We start from the raw sequence: 20,227 nt of genomic DNA on the forward strand, positions 1-20,227 counted from the left end.
CAAGTAGGCCAGTGTTCTCTTGTCAAACACAGAGCCCTGGGCCGCCTGCCCTGGAAGCTGACCCAGCGGGCTGCCCTTCTGTTCTTGTGGTTTGCAGAGTGCCCAGTCTTGCCAACTCCAGACCCGCGGAACCAGTCTGCTCTCTGTTTAGTCTTTTAGATTCCTCCTGTCAGAACAACTCATACTCCTTCCTTCCTGGTGAGACAGGTGAAGGCCGATCATAAACAGAGCCCTTCTTTTTTCTTGTTCCAAAAGTAGAAATGTGGCAGAAGCCAGCAGCTTCAGTTAAAAGGGTGGCCGTGGGCGAAATAAAGCACGGGAACGAGGGGTGGGGCAGTGAGACCCTGAAAACGAGAGTGCTGTGTGGTGATTCTTCTTGCTTCACCCAGTCCCTGTGGTCAGAACCGATGGGGTAGGAATTTGGGACAACCAGAAGCCTTGGGTGTTCCTGAAGTTGCACAGGGGCGGATGCTTGTTGTGGAAATGTTGGAATACATGGAAAAGACAGGGCACACTCACAGAGGCTAAGAGGGTGTGTTAACTGCATGGATTTTTTTTTTACACACAAAGTTGTGGGTAGGATCAAGGGAACCCAACAAAGAATGATGAAGCGCCCCAGGCCAGCAACCGTGGGTTGTTGTCTCACCTCTAAGCCTGAAGGAGACTTGGAAGGGAGGGGTCACTAGATGCTGGACAGAGTTGTAGGTATAGGAGAGAGCCATCCAGCAGAGCTGAGACTGTGGGTGGAGGGATACAGCCCCCTTCCAACCTGGACTGGCGAGGGATGAATCCTGACAATCAACACCCAAGGTCCCTCTCCTCCCGCCCTCCTATCACGGGCTGGGCGCCTTTCCTTGGTTGAACCCAACTAAAAGCCAGAAGGCGAGGGGATGTGTTACTAGAGTGCCTAAAAGTCAAATTCTTGGGGCACAGAGCAGGATGGGAGGGAGATGCAAGGAGTGTGGGTTTGGAGGGGATGGAAAGGGACCATCCAACCCAGGTGTCGAAAAATAAAACCAGTCACCCATGGTCTCCAGCATGTAACTCCAGGGCCCGCCCTGTGCTCTGCCTGCTGGCTTCCCTCTCTCTGGGCTTCTTTTCCACACTCTAGAACTCCAGCTCCCAGGGTTAGCTTCATTCTCCTCAAGGAGATGAGCGCTCCTAATGAGTATATTTTTACTGGGAAGACAGCTGCACCTTCCTGCCAGCCAAAAATAACATATGGAAACGTTTCCCACATTTTCACCAGGGGGCACTCACTCCTTTCCCATGGATGGTGAGGAATATGTTTGGGGAAGCATTTGCTGGCCAAAATAGAATCCTTTCTTTGTAGCCCCAGTGAATGTTGGACTCCTGTCCTGAAGTCATCTTTGGCCAAACAATGTTTCTGCTGGAAGTAACAGGGCAGGGCTCAGAGTGCGCCTTCTTGGTAAATGTCTGCGATCTGACTGGCACGTTCCATTTAGAAATACGTTGCGTCTAAACACCACCGTGTTCCTCTCCCACCGAAGTGAACAAAACCAAGGCGACGTTGAGGAGATAATCGACACGCTTAATCTACAGGTATGCTTTTCAGAGTCGAAAGCCCAACAAATCAAAGCAGGTGAGCCAATCCTCTCTTTGGGGACTGCCTTCTAACCCATCGCCATGATTCATCCTGATGGATAAATGGAGGCTTCCGGGGGAAACAGGCTTTCTCAAGTATAAATTCTCCCAAATGGAAAGGCATTTGTTGGGTATCATATCAATCCTGTTTAGCTATTAGGTGTGAAAGTGACACACTCTTTGTCAAATGGACCCTGCTGTCGGTTCGGTGATACACCCATGTGGGAGAAGCGGGTGGCAGGCCTTAGACACACGTTTCTCAGAATTTCCTTAAAAGTGGATTATGTCTGAGGCTCGAGGAAAATAACTGTAGATTGCTGAGTCTCTTTATGTGAACAGTATAACGTACAGGAACACGTAAGCATCTATTAAAATAGGCAGATTGGATAACCATGAGGAAAATTGGCTCCTATTGACCTATTGGAATCTTGTTACAGAGATTCTTTGGTCTATCGGTAAACTGATTAATCAAAGGGATTGATGAAAATTGATCTGTTCTGATAGAAAAGCTTATCCTTAAGTCTGGAGACTTAACACGGTATAGTGAATAAGAGTGTGCGTTTTGGCATGAAGTCCATCTGGATTTGAATCCTGTCTCCTGTGTGTCTTAGCTCAGCAAACTTGGGACAGTCATGTGACTCTGAGACTTGGTTTTCTCATATGCAAACGAGGGAAATGATGGTACATGAAACAGTCAGTACTTAGGATATTTTCATTTTTATAATAAAACAATCTCATCTGAAATCTAGCAATAATACATAAGAGGGACATCATCCCATGGGTTGAAATAATTCATTGCTTCATCGCTGGGCTTTTTCTTCTTTTTCCAAATTAACTTTAGTAGCCAGCTTTAGTAGTGCTAATTAGTTATTTTAAAAAACAGCAGCTGTTTCGGTGAATTTACTGTCATAAAACATAGGATCCTATAGCTGAAGAACTAACAGATTCATCGCCTCCAAATGTCTTTCAAGACTAAGGGAATTCTTTCAGAAATCTTTAAAGCTGTTTCATCTGCCTAGCCACAAATTAGAAGTATGGGTAAATAATTGCAGTTATTGATTTAAAAATTGAGATTTATACACTCCTCTTTCCCTTACAAATCAGTGTGGGAGAGAAAGAGCGATTTCTTTCTATTTTCTGTATTCCAGCTGACCAAGTTTATTTTCAGGGCTTTCTGTAGAATTCTGAACCATGTGAGAGAGTCTCTTATGTCAGGTTTTCAGGGAAAATTAGAAAGGAAATTTGATTAAAGAATCCTCTGAGGATGTGTGGGACAAAGCTCTGTTGTCGAGAATAAGCTAAGAAGATCAAAGCCGTCAGCGCCATCCATGGTGGCGGGTCGATGTGGTTAAACAGTGTTTATTCACTTGAACATTCTCTTGTCTTACAGCACAGATTGAGAAGAACAACCCCGTTTTTCTGGGTTTGCCCAATTGGCGGCCATGCTTTTCCGTCCTCTCTATATGGGGTGGGCAAAATACCACTGGCCCGGTGGTCCCACCCTAAGTAGATGAATATCCTGGTCGACCATATTTGTTTGTATTGGTAAAAGCAAAGGAGGACAGTAGACTGATCTCAGGCTGATTTCTGTCCCTCTCCCTCCCTCTCTCTCTAGCTTGGCACCCTTGTTACTGGACTAGCTGGCCAGTCCGTGTTTTAAGACTTTCCATCTCAGGAGGTAAGGCCAGGACCCCCCCCCTTTCGCAGACCCCCCCCCTCGGTTGGATGTGCTATCAGAAACATGGTTTTCTTTTGTGTTTCTCTCTCAAGTTCCCTTCAGAGACCCTCCTGACAGCTGTCATCCGCTGAGATCCTAAGGCTACAGCACAGAATCAACCCCAAACTTCTGGGGTCTTTCCATCTGTGATATCAGTCCCCTTTTAGGCTTCTGAGCTATGACACTGGCATTGAAGTTCCAAGGTCTGTGATGAGATGACTGGCTTCACTGGGGCTTCGTGAATAGCTCTACTCCTGTGGCCATAGCCTCTCGCCCACGTGGCCCAACCTCCTTCTCTAAGGAGTGTTCCCATTTCCGTCAGCAGCATCATAAACTGCTGAGCGATGCTGGGGGCTGGCTGAGCACGCCGCCACTGGAAGGCAGAGGGTCGGCGGGGGGAGCGTCCCCGCTGAGCTAGAACCCAGGACGATTCCCAGGATGACCTGCCATGTGCTAGGTTTCACATATTCTAGTCCCATTTGACCTTGCAGTTTGGCTGTTTTTCTGTCAGAGGTATTAGGAGATCTTCTCCCAGAAAGTAGTTTGCCTGTCCCCACCTGGCATCTGTTGGGCCAGGTGTTAAATCATGAATGGAGTCGAGATTCCAGCGGAATCTCACTACTCAGTCCAGGAGAACTTTCCCAGTTGGACATCGCTCCTCTCCCATCTGAGAATCCATAGTTCTCCACTTACTGGGCTCGTCCAGTATTTTTAGTTTTCTACCTACAGGATTGAAATTTCCTAGTAAATGTTGTTTTGTAAAGTTGTAGTGGAAAAACACGATTATTCTTGTTCTAAAGTCGTAAAAATATGGAAGTAAATGGGAAAACAGTGAGTGTCTTCCAGGCACATGGCTCTTCTCGTAGGTTTGGGACATACTGTCCTTGCTGTCTTTTTTTCTATGCATGTGCGCTACAGGTCGCCAGCCCAGCTGTCTACTGGGGCTTGGCAGATAGCGGACATGGGGGTGGGAGGCTGGATGTCCAGTGGGGCAGAGTGGAGACTGGGGTGGGGGGGACTGGAGATGTGGGGACAGCAGCCAGTCATTGACACGTTGCTGAAAGCCAGGCCTGGTGTGGCCCAAACTTCCTATTTGTCAAGAGAAGCCTGGAATGTAGGTTTTGAAGTAAAAGTTTCTGATTTTAAAATGCTGACAACTACTTCAAATAATTTACAGTCCTGTTGGAGTTGCATGGGACACAGCCACAGGCCTGGTGTGGCTGGACAACAGCTGCTTCGTGCCCTTTGATTTGCGCCCATCCCCATGATTTGCATGCTGTCACACTACCGGTACCGTTGCAGGTCCTGTGTGCGTTATCTTTCTAGGGTAACTCACTTTTTAAAGGCAAGGCCCTTTCCTTAGTCATTTTTTGTTTTCATTCCATAGGACTCTGGTAAACACAGACTGTACCTATCTCCAAACTTCAGTTTTCATCCATACAGTGTCCCCAAGATGATTCCAACACTGAAGCTACTGATGAAAAACAAGAACGAAACCCAAACCCAAACAATAGAAACATTAACAAAACAAGAAGAACAGTAAACAAAGTCAACATAGAAAAAAAGTGAGTTTGAGGACTTGGTGGTTAAAATCATCCCCCAAAATGTCACTGACTATGGTCAGTGTAGGTGCAATGGGAGTGTAGTATTGCTCTGATTCTCTCCCCACCCCCGTTCCCCCAACTGACCTATCTGATTGGCTGACAGCAGGATCCTTTGCTTGTCACCTGATTGGTAGGTGGTAGGAACTGATGGACAGAATTGGGAAGACTCTGAATCAGGGGACGTGCTCTGAACTCTGAAGTAAGTCCCCTAAGTGAAGAATGGAGATGCCAATAGGACATGGAAAACTTGGAATGCAGAAAAAATTTTGGTTAATGGTCCTTTTGAGATCCCTTCATTTTGGTGTATACAGGACAATGGAAGGCCGAGAATGGAACAGAATCTGCAAGTGACATTGAATTTCATACAGCACAGCCAGGAACAGCCTTATGTCTAATTCCTTAATCTTGGAAGTTGAGCTACAGAGAAAAGATTTCTCGTAAGGTTTCTGAGTATGCGCTGACCTCACCTTGCTGCCCTCCGCTGGGCACATGTTTGGACTTCAGGGTGGATGTGGTGAAAGGAGGGTTTGGGCAGGCAGACAGTTGTCTAGCCTGGGAATACCTGTCTCCCCTACTCCACTCTTGCATTCCACTGGTTCGAGTGATCCTTTTTTTTTTTTTTTTGCGGAAAACCTGTCCTGTTGTCCCCCCTGCATAAAATTCTTCAGTGGTTCCGTGACCTCAGATGGAAGTTTATTGCCTAACCTAGAAGGCACTGTGTTTTGGGGCTCTTGTTCTCCAGCCTCCATTCTGGGCCTTCCCCTTTGCCATTCCTTCCTCCCATTTCCAGCTAATTTATTCCCATTCTCATTTTCCCAAGGAATCCTCCCTGACCCTCTAGAACAGCACTGTCCAATAGACACCCAATGTGAGTCACAGGTGTAATTTTAAATTTCCTATAGTCACATTAAAAAAGCAAAAGGAAATTGGAGAAATTAATTTAAAAATCCCTTTTATTAAACTATGTCCCATATATTTGATTTCAACATGAAATCAATAGGAACATCATTGAGATGCATTATTATTATTTTTATACCTTTTTGGTGGTAAGTCTCTGGAATCTGGTGCATATCCTGCTCTTACAGCACGTTTAGTTAAGCCTAGGAAACTTTCAGGTCTCGGTAGCCACGTGGGGCTCAGGGATCCTGAGACTGGACGGTGCAGGCCGTGGACTGAGTTGACTGCCCTGCTGTGCAACTTGCCTCATCCCCCGGGCTATGCTCCAACCACAGAACTTGTGTCTGTCCTCAAGGAGGGTCATGCTCTTTGTCACTTCCGGGTGTCAGCTCAGGTTATGTCCTCTGCTTGGAGTATGTCCACCTGCTCCATTCTCCCCGTCCCCTCCATCACCCGCCCGCTTTGTATCTGCCTAGCCCCTATGTAATTTTCAGGTCTCAGCTTCCTCCAGAAAACCTCCTGCGACTTCCCAAACCCAGGTGAGGGGTTCCTTCAGGAGCCTCAGTATGTGTTTCCCGCTGTGTTACCACTGGCCATTTATGGGCTCGTTGTTCCCCCTGGGCTGTCGGTATTTCCGACTCACTAGTCCATGCCTAATACCCACTAGATGTCCAATTAAGCATTCTTTTCTGATTTCCAGATGCCAAAACAAAACATTTATACTCTCTTCCGCTGGGTTAAGAAGTGGAGTCAAATATCTCAGATTTTTCAAAGTTAGAAACTCAAGATCTAGTTGATTTATTCATATTCCGTAGACTACCTGTAGACTTGGAGAATACTACGTAAAAATAAGCGGTACAACCTGAATTAATATCCTATCAATGTTAGTCTTCTGGTTTTGACAACATACAGTGGTTTCACAAACTATAATCACTGGGAAAAATCGGGTACAGGGTTCGTGGGAGCCCTATACAATTTTTGTCACTTTGGGTGAGTTTTAAACTATTTTGAAATAAAGAGCAATTTTAGACAAGTGTCTTCTCAACCTAAACAATGGTAGGTCATCACAAAATCCCACAGCCCACGTGTACTTTTGCTTTGTGTCATTAAGCGCTGTGTCCTGAAGGCAATACGATGAAATGAAGCGAAATGTAAGAGCAGGAGAGGACAGCTATTGGCGGTCCCCAGGCTTTGTGGGTTCATGGTGCACTTTTGAATATGAGACGTTAGGCAGCCCTTGTGGAGTGATTGGGAGAATGAAAACAGCATTTAAGTGAATCGGCAATAATTACAATGCCTCGCAGTCATCGCATAACAATGCCTCCCAGTGTTTGCAAAGCAGCTAGTGGTCATCCTCTCCTCTCCGCCCTATTGCATGAGCGGGATTGCTTACTGCCTTGGATGTACCCTCTTCAATGCTCAAAGCTCTTGCCCATTTGACCAGCCCCCCACTCTTGTTCACAGAGGGTCGGACCCGCCTTTGTATTTTCCTGTTCTTTCAACTAAACCGCCCATCAGACAGATGCTGCTGTACCTTATGTTTTCAATGGTGCCCCATTCCAAAAAATGTCACATTGGTAAAAATTTGGTTGTGCTTCTGTGCCAGGCTAATGGTTCATTAGGGTGTGACAAGTCAATGATTGAGAACCACTGGTCCAGATATTATAGATGGACAATCTATTTATGTTTTTAGACAATGCAAGTTATTATTTTTAGCTACTAATTAAAACCATATGTCTTTTTTGGCCAGTTTAGTCTCTGCTGAACTTCCTCCTCTTCCTTTCATTCAGCCTCTGTATTCTACACCATGTATTCTAACATGTGATTTGTAAGCTTTTATGTCATTTTATAATTCTTCTTTAAATGTATGTTTTCTCATTCTAGAAAGATGAGTTCCATGGAGATAGGAAAACCATCTGCTGTTTCTTTTGGGTCATCTTTCTTTTGGCTCCTGTGTAAGTTCAATTCCTTTCTATCTGTAGAGTCTGAAAATAGCTTTTAGGTTGTTTTATCTAAATTAAATGATTTAAACAAGGGTGACAAACTTTAATCATGCCTATGCTGAACTTGTGATTGAAACATTTGCCAACTGCTGTGCAAAAGACACTGTCAGGAGAAGGAAAAGATAAGCCACAGGCTGGGAGAAAATAGTGACGAAAGACGTATCTGATAAAGGACTAGTATCCAAAATATACAGAGGAGTTTTAAAACTCAACAATAAAAAGCAAACGGCCCAATGGGAAAAAAATGGGCCAAAGACCTTAAGAGCCATGTCACCAAAGAAGACATACCGATGACAAATAAGCACATGAAATGATATTTCACATCATCTGTCACCACGGAAAGGCCAACGAAAACAGCAGTGAGGCACCACTGACCGCACACCCATCAGAAGGGCTGAAACCTGGAACACGGACACCACCAAATGCTGGTGGGCAGGTGGGGTGCATAACCCCCAGTCACGGCTGGTGAGCATGCACCATGGTGCAACCACTTTGGAAGACAGTCTGGCAGTTTCTTACAAAACTAAACTCACTCTTTACCATGTGATCCAGCAATCAAGCTTCTTGGGATCTACCCCAAACTGTTGAAACTTAGATCCACACCAAAACCTGAATGTAATGTTTATAGCAGCTTTATTCATAATCCCCCAAACTTAGAAACAACCAAGATGTCTTCCAGTATGTGAATGGATGGATACATTGGTATAGGCGGGCAGTGAAATATTCAGTGCTAAAAGGACGGACCTGTCAGGCCATGGAAAGACTAAAGAAGACCACCTGAAAAGACCACGTATAGTTTTATTCCAACCACCTGACATTCTGAAAAAGGCAGAACTACGGAGACAGTAAAGAGAACGGTGGTCGCCAGGGGTTAGGGAGGGGAGAGGGATACATGGGCAGAGCATGGGAAGGTTTTAGAACAGTGAAAACACTCTGTATGATACTGTAAGGGTGGACCCATGGCATTATCCGCTTGTCCACACTGAAGACCATACACCACCGAGAGCGAACCCTAACCTTGGTGGGAGATGCTGGTCATTGAAGAGGCTATGCACGTGTCGGGGCACATGGTGTGTACCCTCTCGGTGCCACTGGGAACCTAGAGTGACTCTAAAACATAGTCTTCTAGCAGTCCCACCAACAGTGTTCAGGGATTCCCTCTCTCTGCATCCTCTCCACCACTTGGTATTTCTGGCAGCATTGTAAGCTGGGGCAGCCACCGTGGAAAACAGGAGGGAGGGTCATCAAAAAAAAAAAAAAGAATAGAACTACCATGTGGTCCAGCAATCCCACTTCTGGTTATTTATCTGAAGCATATGAAAAGATTAATTCAAAAAGACATACATACATTACTTATATTATTACTTATAATATCTGACATAGCAGCGTTGCTTATAATGACCAAGCTATGGAAAATACCTAAGTGTGTATTGACGGATGAATGGGTAAAGATGTTGGAGTTACATATCTATGCCTATACCTGTATCTATATCTCTCTACATATCTGTATCTCCTATCATCAGCTCTATATATATATACACCTATATCTACATCTATCTATCTATCTATCTATCTATCTATCTATGTATACACGATAGAATTCAACTCAGCCATAAAAATGGTAATGAAATATTGCCATTTGTGATAACGTGGTTGGATCTTGAGGGTATTTATTATGTGAAGTGAAATATGCCAGATGGAGAAGGACAAAAATTGTAGGATTTCACCTACAGGTGAAACATAAAACAAAAAATAAAAAAAGTAACAAAAAGAAAACCACAGATACAGACGACAAGTCGGTGGTTACCTGAGGGAAGGTAAGTAGGGGACGGAGGAAATGAGTGAAGGGGCTCGCATATATGGGGATAGGTGGAAACTAGACTTCCGGTGTTGCACACACTATAATGTATACAGATGTCAAATTGTGACGTTTTCTACCTGTCGCTAATATAATGTCATTAACCAGTGTTCCTCAAACAGTCTTAAAATGCAAAAAAGCTCTTCTCAGTATAGCCACATATCTTCTAAAAATACATTCTGTGCTCACAGTACTCACTTCTCTCAATAACTATTTATGGGTCACACCATATGTACCTACTATTGGGTAGATGCTGAGGAAACAGGGAAGCAAGATGGATGGGTCCTTGTCTCCGTGAAGCTCACGTGGGTGGGACCTTCTTCCTCAATGGTCACCTACCATCCAGCACATCTCGGCCTTGAGAATGTGGAATGGTCACCCGCAAGTGACTCCCAAAAGGCAACCCTCCCCCGTATGACTTGAGGAAGGGCTGGGGGTCGTAGAATACGCTGACTTCAGAAATCTTCAGAACACACTCTCCAGCTGGCTTCCTAGGCTTTTCCTTCTCTTCATTTTGGATGTAGCTCCCCCCTTTTTTTCTGTTCCCCCAAATTACACACCTGTCCCTTTTTTTAAATATATAATACAGTGGTACCCAATTGCACCTGCTATTTACTTACCTTCTTTTTAAAAACCTGATAAATTGTGGACTGGTTTCCAAGCCAACAGATCTGTGGATTTACACACACTGAGGCTGGAAAGCCCAGGGCCCGTGCTGTGGGCTCGCGTCCCAGCTTCAGACCCACGAGCTGCGTCAATCTGGAGGAACTGACCCCCTTTGTGCCCCACTTCAGCAACCAGCCAAATGAGCGGTACTAATGGGAACTACTTCACTGTGCTGGCATGGGATGAAATGAGAAAGGCCGAAAAGCCCAGTGTAAGAACTCCATAATGTTCGCTATGTCTCTCTATCAGTTGTTTTCAAATGAGTCTAAATTGATTCAGCTTGTGCACAAATATTTTTGCAGAGCCTTAAGCAAGGAAAAACACACACGCTTCCCATCCCTGTTATTGTTTTGTAACTACCGATTTGTGTTGCATCTTTGTCGCCCAGCCTCCCAACCTCTTCCCAGGTGATAATCAGTCTGCTCTCGGAATCTGTGAGTCTGTCTCTATGTTGTTTGTTCAATTATTTTCTTCTATAGATTCCACTGATAAGTGAAATCATAAGGTGTTTGTCTTTCTCTGACTGAATTATTCCAAGTAGCATCATGCCCTCTAGGTCCTTCCATCTTGTCACAAATGGTAAGATTCCATTCTTTTTTAAGGCCAAGTAATATTCCACTATAGATGTGTACCAGGGCTTTTTATCTACTTGTCCACCAATGGGCACTTCAAAGAGAATAAAGTGGTACCAGAATTAGTGGGGTGGGGGATCACTCTATAAATTGTATTATTGTCTAACCATTGTGCCGTACACGTGAAACTACCATAAAATAGTATTGAATGTGAAAATAGTATTGAATATTGAATGTGAACTGTAACTGAAAAATACAATACAATACAATAAAATAAAATAAAAGAGAAACACGCATACCCATACACACACTCGGTAGAACTTCTCTGGATGAAGCTCTGGAGAGGTTCAGAGTGTCTGATGCCCCTCCTAGGTTTCCTAGAAAAGAGACTGTTAGAACTGGTTGTTTCTCACCACTGCCTAGAGAACTTGGTGGTCACGCGGAGGTCCAGGCCCTATTCTGCGTCAACGACCCCGGGCCCCTGTGTCCTTAATGATCTCCCCAGGTGTCTCTGGTGCACCCAGGAAATTGACAACAGCAGCTCTACAATTCTCTGCAATACTTTTAGAGCCATCGATCCCCATCATAATAGTTAATGGCCACATAAACCTCAAACAACGAATCCGCAGTGATGTATTTAAGCACTCCGCTATTGATGGATATGATCGTCGTGTCCATTTTTTTCTTCCGGGTATTACAGTTTGCTGCGGCACATGTTCTTGCACGAATATAGCCTTCTGCATGGGTGTGAGTGTCTGCCAGATAGATTTTTAGAAATGGAATTGCGGGGCCCAGATTATGTGCGCTTTAAATTTTGATAAATATTGCCAAATTGCCCTCTGAAAGGTTATATCAATTTACTCTCCTGCCGACAGGGGGGAAGAGGGTACCTCTCTCCCTAGTCTGCCATTTTTCTCTTGACTCAGGGTTTAACGCTGTTTATTTTAGGGCATTGATGAAATCCACATCAATGATAAACGGATCTGTAGGCACCCCACTGATTACCTTTCAGAAGGAGATTCAGCAACCCCATTGATACTCCAGAAATCATTTTTTTTTTATCCGTGACCTCCTCCACCACACGGCCAGGACTTCCACCACTATATCTGCTTATTGCAATATCTCTGGCGTATTCAAAAATATGAGAAACGTTGCTGCTTCTTTTGATTGCCGCCCGAGTTTTCTGTTTTCCACGAGAGAGGTTATTATTTATAGTCAAGAAATTCTGAAGTCAAAAAATATAATTCTCCCATTGTTGAGTTCTTGGATGTCTTCCCCTGATCAGAGCTGTATCTCTGAGTAACACATCACGGGAGTGACAACTCTCTGGTGATTTAGGAGGTGGCTGGCTCGTTAGAGCATTACCGATGTAAGGATGTATTAGTGCAACACATCATCAGCGTGTTGCCGCTCCGTGACGAACTGCTCCAAATCAGAACAATGGCCTAAAGAAACTAGGGATTCTTTTAGAGTCAGAAATGAAATCTCTTTTCCTTTTGGAATAAGGAATAAATACACATGACTGTTCTTCTTTCACAGTGGAGAGTGGCCTAAATCACGTGGTCTCTATCTTCCGTTGATCTGTTGGTTGATGTCTCAGTTTGGGCTAGAAATGAGGCAGGATGGGTGGGAGGTTTTGTAGTCACAAGATTTAGTTACTTACGCGGAGGGAAGATTAGCATTGGGAAAAAAAGGTCTGAGCTCCAATGTTGTGTTGTTTCCTTTTAAGTTGGGGGGCATTTGCATGTGGGAAACTTTTTTATTAGTGCATTTGACTTGAAATGGGAACCCCTGGAAAGCAGAGATCTATTTTTTTTCTTAAATAAAAAAAGCATTTTTTTTATCCTCACCCAAGGACATTTTTATCATTGCTTTTAGAGAGAGAGGAAGGGAGAGAAAGAAACATTGACTGGAGAAGAAACATCCACTGGTTGCCTCCTGTACACGCCCAGACCAGGGATGAGAAACCAAACCCACAGCCTAGGCACGGGCCCTGACTGGGAATCAAACCCACAACCTTTCAGTTACAGGAGGAAGTTCCAACACTGGCCAGGGCAAGACCTTTTTTTTATTTTTTATTTTTTAAAAAACATTATATATATTTATTTTTAGAGAGAGGAGAAGGGAAGGGAAGGAGAAAGAGTGGGAGAGAAACATCAATGTGTGGTTGCCTCTCATGTGTCCCCTACTGGGGACCTGGCCTGCAACCCAGGCATGTGCCCTGACTGGGAATCGAACTGGCGACGCTTTGCTTCACAGGCCCGTGCTCAATCCACTGAGCTACACCAGCCAGGGCGTAAGACCTTTTTTAAAAAAAATAATTTGGTTCATCATTGCAGTGCCTGAACCACATGCATTGAATTCTTAGTGATGAAGAAATGAATGTGTTTCTCTAAAGCTGGATGTTCCCGCTACTGGAGTCATTCCTTTGCATCATCATACTCCCCTTAGAATGGGCTCCTGAAAGTGCAATTGTGCCAGCAGCAGGTGCATGAGATGCCGCAGTGACTCCCACCACTGGCAGGAGCAAAAGGGACTCCTGGGGAAAGAAACAGAATGTGGGGGACCACCATCTCGGATTTTCATTACAGAGGGCTTAACACCTTGGGCTGTGGAACTAGACTGACTTGGGTTTGAACTCTTGTCTGTCACGTCCTAGTTTGGGCAAGCTGCTCGACCTCTCCGAGCTAATCTTTTCATCTCTAACATGAGGATGCAGCTAGCAACTGACTGCCTTGAAGGACTGTTGCGTGGAAAGGGCCGGAGCCATGCCTGTGTTCTAAGAGGAGAAGAGTGTGGCCCAAAGGGGTCAGGGACCGTGCCCACGCACACATCACAAGACACACATGGAACGGAGATTTCGTTCCAATGTTTCTGACGCTGGAGCCTGAGGTCTCCAGGGCTACCCATTTCTGGAAAACACACTTCACATTCACAGGGTAGTTCTGCCTGTTGGGAGGTGTGTGGCCCCCCCTGGAGGCATTCCTTAAAATTTCTTAAAATAGATACAAATGGAAAAGGCACCAGGAAAATCAACCTCAGCATCTCAATGAATAACAGAGTGTCGGGCAGCCCTGGTTCCCCTGTGGCCAGGCAATCGCCACAACCTAACCCCACGGAGCCTTCCAGGAGGGGCCCTGGGTGCTGCACTTGACTTTTCACCACTCTCTGCCTTCCGTTTGGCATTGTCCTCAGCCCAGGCAGGGCTGGCGTGCAGGGCGGAGATAAGCAGAGATGGAATGTGAAAAGCCGTCCTTCCGTTTCTGCCCCCTCCCTCCTCATCCCCCTCTTCTAAGCCCATTGCAAAGAACAGTTCTGTCCGCATCAGGCATTAAAATATCTTCGAGGCCCGCAGTTCTGATCACAACTTAATCCTGCGGCTTGCTGCTGTGGGCTGCATCATCAGCACGTCCAGCTCCAGGTTACGAGAGAACAATGATCTTCTGGGGCTATCGATTTGTTTTGAAAGCACACTCAAATGGAATAAACACATCAGTGCCACAGACAACAGTATAAATTATTTCAGCGAACTGTTAATTTCAGGGGATAGATGGAAAGTAAGTTCGTTGGAATGAGTTTTTCCTGGTCAGCGGGAGTCCTGTGTTTTCTTTGGAATGGCTTTGGGAGGGGAAGGAGGCCCCTATTTCCCTTATTTCTCTTGCTTTTTATTTTTTATTTTTTGCACTTGTTTTGGAGAACAATTTTCTCTGACATGTAGCTGGGTGTTTTATGGCTTTGAGAAATATATTGGTTTATTCATCTGTTGCAACTATAATAATATTGCCATTGGAGCCCCATTCGGCAATAAATCAGGCCATTCCTTTCCACTCCACACAAATAATTAAAATAAAAATGGAGTGTGCCAGTGAATTTGTTCTACAAGCAGACTGGAATTGTGTGCTATAAGTCTCGATATTTTGGTTGACACCAGACTGTATATCTTAAAAATAAGACACCAAAAGGTGGGAAAATAAGACCTTATTTCATTACATGCAATTTATAACATTTATCTTAAAGATAAAGTCGCCTTTCTCTGCTGTCTATTAACTAGGAATTCGAATACTGTGGAAGGTTCCGGGCATTGCATCTGTTCCCAACCCCGTCACCACACTCTTTCTTCTCTTTTCTTTCCTCTTTTCCTTGCATCATTAAAAAAAAACCCCAACAAGTTGATTATTAACCAATGTCACTCCAATACATTTAATTTAAAAAATAAAACGAGGGGGAAAACCCCGTTGAGTTTCATTGTTATGGCTCTGGAAGTAAGGTCCTGTTATTTATGTCTGTGTGCTTGCATGCCATGCGTATTTTTATTCATGTCCTACCTTTCTCCTGAAAAGAATTAGCTTGCAGAAATATATAATTCAAAATAAAATCAGAATGGGTGAGTTGAAAAGTGCGATGGAAAGGGGGAGTCAGGTGAGGAGAATAAACTACAGGCATGATTGGCCCCCATGGTGGGTGTCTTCTGTGAAAGCTGGCACGTTGCTGGCGGCTTGGAGGCTCCTGGTAGGATGAATGCCCTAATGCTTAGTAACTAACTGTTAGGTTAGAAACACATTAATGACTCAGGAGAAGCTGGACTGTGCTGGGTGTTGATGACAGAGACTTTTCCCCTCTGGGTCCTCACCAAGAGGTATGCTCAAGGGTAAAGCCGAGGGGCCTAGCAAGGACACTCCTGATTTGGAAGATGGGGAAGATGGGCCTGTTCCCTATAGAATATCGGTAGGTTGGGGCAAGATTTTTCTCAGTATGTACTTTTGGCTCTGTTACAACCTTTCCCATTAGGTCCCAGAGTTGTGTGCCCTGAATGAGTGGTTCTTAACTAAATGTGAGAGACAGAAGCCCCTGATCTCTTTGGGAAAAAAATAACATGCTTAGAGAATCTAGGCTGGTTCCTGGGCGTATGTCTTTTTAGTAAAGCTCTGCAGGTCGCCTCCAGGTGAAGAACACGGAGCTGGAACTGGAACGAATTGAAGCAGTTATAAACAAACCCACCCCTCTCATGTCTCAGTGAAGTCCTCCCTGAAATGTTTAACTATTATTCTGTGGCCACTGAAATTTTAAACATTAGCATGGTGAATGAACGCAGTTAAAGATAATTCAGATTGTGCTGGAAAGGCTAAACAGGAAAATCGTCATCCCTCCCTCCTAGAGGCATCACGTTGAATGCATGCATCTGTTTCTTTTGATTTAAAGCCCTGACTCGACTGAGCTCATGGTGCCTACCCTTTGCCAGCCGTGTCCCACCTTCATCAGAGGCGACCCAGAGAAATAAAACGCAGCCTGCGTATGTGAATTTAACTTCTCTAGTCACTGCATTTGAACAAGTGAAAAGAAACAGGTGACATTAATTGTAAAAATATATTTTATTCAGCCTGACATATCCAACATACTGTCCTTTTGAGGTATAATCCATGCAAAAATGATTAATGAGATATTTGACATTTTTCATTTGGGTTAAGCCTTTGAAAGCTGTTGTGTATTTTGCACCTAGAACATTTCCCTGTCCTCGCTGGGCGAGTGAGTCATACTCATAGTCACCTGCGGCTAATGGCCCCCGTATTGAATAGCACAGGCCTAGAGATGTCCTATCATGGCAGATTTCCTTCCATGCAGGTTAAGAACACGATGACCTGTTGTTTTTAACAGGTTACTCACTATAGTGCTAAAATGTGTAATAGTGAACAATAGAGAAATAGCTTTCTATTCCAGTCTGTCTGTCTCTCTAGCGTGTGTCTGCCCAGTGCCCCACCTCTATCTAACAGACGCTTTCCACGTGGATTACAGGACAGGGGGGTTAAATGTGAAGGAAATGGTTCTATTTTTGGCTTTTTCTTAGATTAAGAAAGGGGAATACTTTACTTCGGGGGAATAGGGATCAACACTTGAAAGAAAAAGAAGGGCTAGATGGGAATCTGCTGTCCCATCTGATAAGACCGCAGCCACAGGAACCACATAGGGAAACCAAGGGCAAGGGTCAAGGTTGACTAATTGGGTCAAGTGTGGAACAGATCTGGGGACTGGACCTCCTCTTGGGGCGCTGTGTTAGTTTAGGATTTTTAATTGACTGTTAATATGAGGGGGCTTACCCAAATCAGTCTGAAAGATTGCAGTTCAGAAATCCAGGGGAATTAATCTTTGTACTGGGGATTTGTCATCTCGGCTGCCCAACATCCATTTTCCCTCCTAGGAAGAGCCCCCCAGTTTCCCCCTGGAGACCTCCCCTGCCCTTCACTTTCAGCCCTGTGCTTCAGGAAGGATTAGTTCTGTTCTGACCTGCAGCGGTGGAAGGCTGACTTGCTCCGGCCTCTCGGAGGATTTTGGTCTTTCGTCCATAGTGATTGGATCCCGGGCGGGCATACTTAAGCCAAGACAATTGGGTTCCCTCGGAGCCTCCTTGAGGATTTTGCTTGAGCAGGTGGGAAGAGGCACTTGCTTTCCTGAGCTTGAATGTAGAAGGATGTGATCTTGGGACAGCCAGGGCCAACCCGGAAGCCTGGGAATGACGCCCCCCGCAGCGGGGGAAGATGCTGAGACACGAAGAGGAACTGAATCCCGATGACTGCATTTCAGGTCCAGGATTCAAATGTGCTTGAAACCAGAGATCCATTCTTGACATGAGTAAACCTCCCAGCTTTCTCTCGTTTGGCACCATTTCTGCTCATAAGTTTTTAGTAATGATTTTTTCCCCATTTGGTGCATTCATCTTTCTCTATGACCATATTTCCCAGTGTGGACTTCTCAGGTTAACAGTCCTATAAGATGCTTTAAAGGAAAAGTGTTTCCATGGTCAGATGAATTTGAGAAATTGTGTAGACCACATTCCCCGACTTGGTGATTCTCAATGTACTTTAACCCACTGAAAGCTCTCAGAAGTTCTCAAGTTAAGAAATTTGATTAGCTCTGTTTTCCCAAGACTCACTGGGCCGGCCAGAGTGTTTCATTTTTTGTTCTTCCTGACATCTGTCACTCTCCCATGGGACACACTTCACAGGCTTCTGCTCTAGGAAGGCAGTAATTCTCCCAGGTGACCGGGGCTAGGGCCCCCTCTGCTTGAGGTCCCCTGGGGGTGTTTCTGTACTGCCATGTCGTGAAGAACCATCCACGAGAGGCCAGCTGTCTACAAAGACATTATGTGCCTGACAGGGAAAATGTAAGTGTCTTAGACACACATTTATGTGGCTAGGTAGCCAGATTAGAATGACCCCAACACAACCCAGGCAGATTGGCTTCGATGTTCATACATCTACTGCATTATTTATTCATAAACTCAACTAATGTTTATCGAGTCACTACTTCATTATAGCCCCTCCCATTAAGGAAGTAATAACCTAAACATCCTCCTATGTGAATCTTGCAATACGATAATCATTGCTTTTCTAGTCCTTCCCCTCCCTTTGTGATCATTTATGCTGCTTGGGCTGCCTGCCGTCTTGGAGGCTGTCTCCTCATTGGTAGATGAGGGGTTATGTTAACACCTATGTCATTGAACTTCTTGAGGATTCCATAAGCTAATGCCTATATAGAACATAGACTAGTATTAGGCAATGTTTGCATTCTCATTACTTTGTTAGCAATAATAATAATTATTGTAATGATACCGTTGGTATAAAATGCAGATAGGACTCCCCAGGCTTGGTAAATGATGGTGCTTTTCCCTGAACTTCATTTTTTCTAGTTGTCAGCCTGTCCTGCAATCCAGTGTGGTGGGCTGCATTAATCATACCCTGTTTTGTTCTTCCTGACAGTAATGAATAGTAACTGATACAAACCAGCCTGCTAGGTCACTGATGAGGTGGCTACAAACGCTCTTTTCCAAGGCAGTTCTTAATTACCTTTTGTGTGCGAAATACCATATGCTGTAACTCCTCTCGTTGGAAATCTGCCCTGCGTTCCAACGCCCTGTTAGATTTTTCCAACAGTGTCTCTGGCTGGCCTCTCCTCTGTAAATCGCAGGGAGAAGTTCGATTCAGTTGTTTTTCTTTACAGTTTTATTCCTTAACGGGCTGACTTTCTAATTCCATCTTTTTCCGTCTCAGTTTAAAAAAAAATGATGATTACTATGGAAGTCAGTGATTCCAGCTGCGCTTTGAGGGTTGGGACTAGTTGTTTGAAGGCGTCTGAACTCTGAATGGCGGTGACGTTTCTGTGGCCTGAGGCTGGAGAGGGAGCTCCGCGACACACGAAGACTGGTTTTAGGACACTGGGAAGCACCCTGACACATTATGGGGTTTGATCACTTTGAAAAGCCTGGGAAATGCTCCCTTCTTGGAAGGTCGGCTTTTTAGCCTCCTCAACCACCCAGGACACATCTGGACACGCGAGTCTCCGCAAAAAAGGCCTGTCAGCTGCTAGGAACACAGTCGTGGCCCCAGCATAGGACTGTATTCAGAGGGTGGGGCAATAATAATAAATAAGTCAGTGCTTATCTAGAAGACACTGACTTATCCGTGAATCTAAGCCAGGGGTCGGTGGACTTACGGATACGGAGAGCGGACTGATGGTGGCCAGAGGGGAGGGGCCTTGGCGGCTGGATGAGAAGGATGAAGGGGTTGAGAAGTGCAGATTGGTGGTTACGGAACAGTTATGAGGATACAAAGTAGGGCACGGGGAATACAGTCAGTAATACTGTAATAACTAGGTACGGTTCCAGGCAGGTACTGGAAGTACCAGGGGGCTCACGTTGTAAATTATATGATTGTTTAACCACTAGGCTGGGCACCTGAAACCAATACAAAATAATGTTGAATGTCAAGTCTAATTGGAAAACAACAACAACAACAAAACAGGGGCTGGTAAACTTCTTCCGGGAAGAGCAGGTAAATATGTACGGCTTCGCAGGCCACGCAGTTGCAGTCCCAGCCACTCTGCTTGGCCGGTGGAGCAAAAGCAAAGCAGCTATGGGTGATATGCACAAGCATGAGCCTGGCTGCGTTCCAATAAAACTTTATTTAGCAAACAAGCGGTGAGCTGGATCTAGCCCAGGGGCTGCGGTGTGCCCACACATGATCTATGAAATGGTGGCAGCTAAGAAGTCGCCGGGCAGAGGGGGACGAGGAGAAGGGATCACTGCTGACCAGAAAGACGGGCAAAACCTTTCAGCAGCAAGAGCAGAGGTCCAGGCCCCTCCCACGTGGGAAAAATGGTTCTGGGGCCATAACGACGTGGTCGATACGGTTATAGGACTTCCGATGGGATAGCAGAGACTCACGCTGCTCCTCTTGCTTTCCCTGGGCACCATTAAAATGTAGTGTCTGTATTCTGATCGCAAAGACAGTACATTAGAGAATGGGTTCGGGAGA

The 20,227-nt window shown here is 45.0% G+C and overlaps 1 long non-coding RNA gene across 1 annotated transcript; it reads left to right on the plus strand.

The window, feature by feature from the left end:
- The first annotated feature begins 1,439 nt into the window (after nucleotides 1-1,439).
- Nucleotides 1,440-5,706, plus strand: LOC119001203 (uncharacterized). Its single transcript, XR_005069505.1, has 3 exons — nucleotides 1,440-1,603; nucleotides 3,221-3,283; nucleotides 5,030-5,706. It is a non-coding gene; the product is annotated as an uncharacterized LOC119001203 (long non-coding RNA).
- Nucleotides 5,707-20,227: the final 14,521 nt, after the last annotated feature.

Source organism: Sturnira hondurensis, unplaced genomic scaffold, assembly GCF_014824575.4.
Source record: "Sturnira hondurensis isolate 20B ecotype Veracruz unplaced genomic scaffold, ASM1482457v3 Scaffold0016617, whole genome shotgun sequence".
NCBI lineage: Eukaryota > Metazoa > Chordata > Mammalia > Chiroptera > Phyllostomidae > Sturnira > Sturnira hondurensis.